Raw genomic sequence first — 6,583 nt, 5'->3', positions numbered from 1 at the left:
ACTTTTTCTAATGCAACAGAAGGACCTTCTTGCGTTTTATAGGTGTTTAAATCATTTTCTTTGCTTTTTCAAATTTTAATTATATTGTTAAACTTGCATCCTCCTTTTTTGTTGATTGATCATTCATACCTCATGTAGCTCATTTTTTGTTTAATATATTTCCATTTAAGTCATACTATAAACGTGTGAATCGAATCAACATTCAGCGCCCGTAAATTTCATCCTTCGAGTTTCCCATTTCCCGTTGTAAACCGTGATACAGGAGCGCAAGCAAAACACGAAACAATTTGTTGTGCAATTTATTTCTCGCTGCACCACTCAGCACCACTACGGCAAGTTTTCATTTTCCAATTTTCCTTGCCATTTCTTACGGTGCAAAAAAAAAACAAAGAAAAAGAGAAGCAAAATGCACTTTCTCTGCTAGTGACGTTTTCTATTGCCACCGTTACAAACTACATCTGATTCTTCTTGCCGACCAAAGTTCAGTTGTGGTCTTTTCAATTTGAGTTTGTTGTTTGGTGTATTTGTTTCTCTTCCTCGCCTGTCGGCGCCTGTGGCACCCCACACCAGTTTGGATGGCCACTGTACAACATGGTGCTAAAACTCGGCTGCGCGTTTCCCGAGCGGACCACCGAAAACATCAGCCATGGCTCTGCTGAGGGCAACAAGCGCGTGCGGTTTGCTTTGCGAATCATCCCACCGGCATTGCGTGTGCACCAATTGCTAACGTTCTCTGGGTTACCGTTGGGTTTGGATTCAATCTGGACCGAGCCGTTGCAATGCACAAGCTCCATTCTTCATTTCGCCAACGTCGAGCGGGGTAGGACACACTTGGGCTTGTGGATGCAGCGTTTGGGCAAAGAGAAATTGAAATGCAACGCGTTTCGTCTTCGGTTAAGGGGAAATATTATTTTATGCAAAACACTGGCAGGAAGCATGTTGCGTTAGTGAAATTTACTGGAAATGAGTAAACTGTTTCAACTTGCGGGTGGGTGATGTAGGCTCTTTGTGAACAACAGGGTGCACCAACACTACTGCACTTCCTTGTGGGGCTAGAACCACACGGAAGGATTTGTCTTGTGGCCGTTTGTGATTGGAGAAGTTGGAAAGTTTCAGTCATGTTTTGATAGGGTCGCAGTTTGGCCGAGTTTTGCATATGCTTCGTGGTAGCCAGACATGCTTCTGCTTTTAAGTATTGAACGCTTTACGTAAGTTTAAGCCCAATATACTCGTATACATATATTAAAGTGTTTAAGTGGTAAACATTATTATTTGAATTTCCAATCCAACTATTTTGGATGAACACTATTGTTGCATGATCAACATGATTCTTTTGCCTGTTTTATGTAAGTAAATGTAAAGCCCTCAATAAAAATACATTAAAACAATGCACTGCAATGCGGAACTCTTATGCAAGCTCTCAGCCCTGCTTGCTTCAAAGAATTCGGCACTCAGCTGAACCTGCTGGACACTATGGGCATACTATTCGAACGTTCTGCAGCGGGTTCTCATCTTTTTGTAATTACAGAAAGTTCAGTTAAATATTAATCATCGTACTCCCAGCGGTCGGCACATTCGGGGCAAAACCATTCGCCCCGGCGTCGATCGGTGCCGCTGTGTCTCGTTCTGTCGTAAAGTTTGATTATTTATCACTCCCAACTGGACGAAGCCAAAACGAGGCCGACCGAAAACTATGACCTCTTCCGATCCATCCCGACACCCCGGTTCTACCGCATCGGTGAAAATCGCCGGTGCAGGATGTGGTTCTTCCTGGTTCGAAGCGGGTTTTTCGGGGGCCCCGGAACAATCTTCGACCGACCGCATTGTTACGCCAGCGAGGGCTGGGGTGGGTGAGGAACCAAAGCCGCATCATCAGATTTATGAAATTTTAATAAAACACCCGTAAGACCGAGAGGCTATAAATAATAATTAAAATTTATATCTACACCATATTGTTTCAGCACATTTCCGGGTGGGTGACGGTGGCCGGACTTGCTGTGACAGAACCAATTCTTCGGAGGGTGCAGCTTTTTGGAGAGAAGTAGGCAAGAACTTGGTCGGGACATTCAGGTTTTGATGGAGGACTAGAGGCTGTGCAGTGGAACTTAAGTGAACCAGAAGCATCTTTACTTCTCTTGCATTGCAATAGTTGATTGGTGATTAAATGCGCACAGCGATTTGCTAGGAACAATCTGCATGGTTGTAATGTACACGGCTAGAGCAGTATTATTCAATAAACAGTAGCTCAATGCACAACGTTCATTTAACAATGTACAAAACCTATTGAATAACGAAATATTCTAATAAGAATGCATATTTCATAAACCTAATGCATTCTATCATGACGCAGGTGCATAAAAAAGGCCGTACAAAGGCACTTTTGATAATCAAATTTGATTAAATATGATTACAACACAGGAAATTTATTAGACTGCACCACACACGCACAACAAAAGTGCAGTTTTTGTTCAATTAATTTTCAATTTTCCATTGTATTCAGCGACCCACCCATCTAAGCCAGAGATGCATTGGAGTTGACTCATCGCACCGTAAATCATAGCGATCTAGTTGCGCTGCAATAACTGTAATGATATAAAATAACAAACACACACACGCGCGCGCGCGTTTTGCAATGGTTGAATTGCTCCATTAATATAAATTATTTTTTCATTTGTCAAACGTTCCGCCGGGCAATCCCGAGTTTTCGCGGGTTCGGTGCCATTGTTATGGTTCCGCGACCTGTCCATGGTTCCATAATGTGTAATAGAATTCTCACCCGCATCGCGCGATTCGCGCTCGCGGGAAGCTCATTTTTGTTTGCACCTCTGCCGATCGGTCGGTGGAATGGTGCGAAAATATTGTCCATAAAAGCTGAAACCTGCAAAACTGAAAAACACCCAAACAAAAAACAACACACGGAATAATCATTTTTAGCTGCTTCCGATTTCCAAAAGGGAGGAAAACAAGATTTTCCACACCATGAAGTACACAAACAAATTGGAAAACTTTTGCCACGGTTTTTCCCGTTTTCATTCCCTTTGCCAGAAGCCGGAAACTACCACCCCCTACAGTCATGTTAGTCAATGGCCACAGTTCGGTCAACGCGTTGTGCGTCGCTGGTGCGCCGCGTTATTACATTCCGAAACTGGGCACCCGAAACCCGCTCGACTCCCGCAGCACCAGCACTAGCAGGTTGCACATTGCAGCCACATTACCCTACCGAATATGCTACACATTTCCGCATCCCGCGCTTGTGAAGCTTAGGACGCTTGGTTGGAGAGGTCAGAGGAGGACAGGACAAACTTTTAAGATAACTTCATTTGGAGGTTGGCTTAGTGAAATTTTCTCAATATTTTTTCACTCCCCCCTTTGCGCCACCCTTCCTTGCATTGGCAGCGGGGAGTGGTTTTTAACGCGGGCCAGGGTGGTCCGATTCGTATTCACGCTCCACCGTTGGGGGTCTTCGCGAGATGATTTATGGCTCACACTTTTTGCTGCACGGTCCGCAATGAAAGTAAAACCGCACCGCTAACGAAGACAGGGACCGTGTTTACTACAGCTGTGGCTTTTTGGGTGGGTTGTCTTAGCGAGCCTGGAAGCTTAGAAGCTTTTTTTGTGGGTAATAATGGTTTTAGCTGAATTGAAGATAAAAAGAAAGATAATTATAATTGTGTTGGATGGCCCGAAAGAGCATTGCGAAGGAGGGACATGTTTATTTGATAGCATTTTTATTATTAGTTTAGGAACACTTGCGTTTGCGTTGATTGTTTTCCGTGTTGTAGGATAAGGAATTGATCCGTTGGATAAGGAATATCCACAGTCTTCACAATATACTTAAAACATGGCAACAAAATTTCGATGACAAATTTCGATCAGTCAAGTATTCTTATATTGTATTATTTTATCAACGTTTTTTTTTAATTTTTACATTGTTTACAAACAATTTCAAGAATTTTGTCGACTCTGCTTCAAAACCTTTAATTAAAAGCTCATCACAAAATTGCGTACTCTCTCATATATTATTTGCAAATGCCTAACCTTTAAAAATTACTAAAGACTAATTGAAAAACCATCTTCAAGGAAATAGGTTGCTGAAACACTTTTTTCAACCAAGTTATCAAGGACACTAGTGCTAGTTTCTACAACTTAATTTGTGGCAAACAAGATCGCATTTATTTCCTATTCCGGAAGTAATTGGCCTTTTCATTTCATATGAAGTTAAACTTTAATCTAGCAATAAATGATAAAGCACAGAATAGTAAATTTTGATTAAAACATGAGTCGTGTGATGCCAATCAAAATTATGGCACAAAGCGTAAAATTCCAGAGCCATCGCAGTTGTGTGATCATTTTTACTACATATAAACTCGTCTAGCCAGTTGAGTACTCAGGCGTCGATAGTTGCAAAAAGATCTAAAGGATGCACCAAGATGAATTCTTTCTGGTAGTTCAGGCATTTCAATCTCACCTATCCGTAAACTTAGACATAAAATTAGGCTATGTTTTAATCAGTGTTTCTGTCATTTTTGTATGGAATATATTGTAATGTTGTCATGTTAAATATTAGAGAAATGGAAGTTCAAGTTTTAAGTTCAAATCTTATTTTGTAATTGACACTGAAGTATTATGGTAAAACGGTAGTGAAAACCGAGCAAGTTTCGATTATTTACTTGCCCTGTAAGGATTTGCATATAGTATTGGTATAACAGCATACGATAGAAACATACAAGATACAAAGATACAAGAATTAATTTCCATAGAATAGTGCAATTTTATAAGTGAGTTCAAATAATAAAATAAATGGAGATACTCAATCAACGTTCTTTAACACAAACCAAATTCTACATTCATATATCTGTTCTTGCAAGTTCTAGTTAAATCATTGAAGAACTATTTCGAAAGCATCGCACCCTTAAAATAGTGCTTGTGCAAAAAGGTTTCAATTAAACCAGGAAAAACAAACTCAGTTTCCATTCGCTCGGAACAACGCACCAACGGAACCGTCACTCCGTTCAATGTCATGTGCAGTGCGCACCCGTTCAACCTCAACATGCGCTCTGAAAGAGCGTCATAATGCAAATATTATGTAAATTTTCGAAATAAACCTAAAATGAACGCGCAAAACGTACCACGATGGGGAAAAGTGGGCTGCCGCCATGACACGGTGGCGGCACCTTGAGTGACAGAGTTGATTTGCAGAAACAAAAAAAAAAGAACGAAAAATAAAGGGCAAGATGTGGTACGAAGAAGAAACGCCGGTACGCCGGTTGTGTTTTGCAATAACTAATTTTCACACTCTCCTTCCTTTACCGTGCGCTCGGTGTTCGGCGCACAAACGAGCTGAAAGACAAGCAACTTATGTCTTTTGGTGCTCCGCACGTTCGGCGGTGTGGAAAATTGAAGCATTTAAAAACTGATGCCCGGTTTTTTTTTTTTTTTTTTGGCGGGTGCTATTTCCACCTTGTGGGCATGATTGTTTTTTCCCCCCTGTTCTGCGCTGCCGGGTTACACACATTCTAGCTGGGGCACCCAGAAGCCGGCAGCAATTCCGCGCGCTGATGAAATTGAAAAATAAAAGGTAAAGTTTTGCTCATTGTTTCGAGAAGCTGGCGAGAGGAGAGAATTTTTGCAGAGCTTTTTCTCTGTGACTGTGTATGCAAGAAGGCGAGGAAAGTGCCTGTGACGTGTGCAGTGTGGAAATGTGCTCCGAGGCTGAAAGAACAGAACCACTCGCAATGGAATCTTCATTGCTGTAGCTGTTTGATTCTACTGTGAAGTGAAAGCCTCCCTCGTCCCGCTGCCACTGTTCTCGTTGCGTTATTGTCGTGAATTAAATTCACTCTCCAGGAGCAGCTAAAATTCACTTCTATGATGAGTTCCGTATGGTTCTGCTTTTTTCCTCCATTCTTTAGGGCGAGTTTTCCATTTCAGGGCACACAAATGCTCTGAGTCTGCTTATTTTTGTATTGTTTCTAGCATTTCTTTATTTCTTCTGTCGCTGTCAAGCCATCTCCCATCAACCAATCACGAAAACAGCTATAGTTTTTGCTGAAGAAAGTACTTTTCGTTAACCTTTTTGGGGCATGTTTTTTGTACCTTTTTTAATGGAAAAATATGTTTCAACGTCAAAATGGTTTGTAAAACATATGACATTTTCAGCGTGCATGACAACAGATGCATTAAAATAATTAATTTTGCCTATTCAAATGGTGTAAAACTGCCAAGCGTGTACTTCAAGCTTTGAAGCAAGTCCGGCGTAATGGGCTTTGTATTAACAAGAATAACTTTGAGCAGACTTAACGCCATTTAACAGAACCAAAAAATAACAAAAATGCAACCCAAAAAAAGTAAAAAAGCTTCTTAACCATCTTTTTTGTCTACATCAATTTCCAGGCTTTCCGCTCCAATAAAAGCATTCCAGCGCCCGTCTCGAACAATTGTCCACCCGTGCGTCGGTCTGCCAGCATAAAATTAACCCACGTACCCACCCACAGGCTATATACAAACCGCTCCAAGTTAATGGGTAAATGATTCAGCCCGCTTTCCCGAAAAAAAAATTAAAGAAAAAATGATAAGCCACATT

This window comes from Anopheles arabiensis, chromosome 3 (genome assembly GCF_016920715.1).
Source record: "Anopheles arabiensis isolate DONGOLA chromosome 3, AaraD3, whole genome shotgun sequence".
Classification (NCBI taxonomy): domain Eukaryota; kingdom Metazoa; phylum Arthropoda; class Insecta; order Diptera; family Culicidae; genus Anopheles; species Anopheles arabiensis.
The sequence above is the reverse complement of the archived record's forward strand: the minus strand, read 5'-3'. Positions refer to the sequence as shown.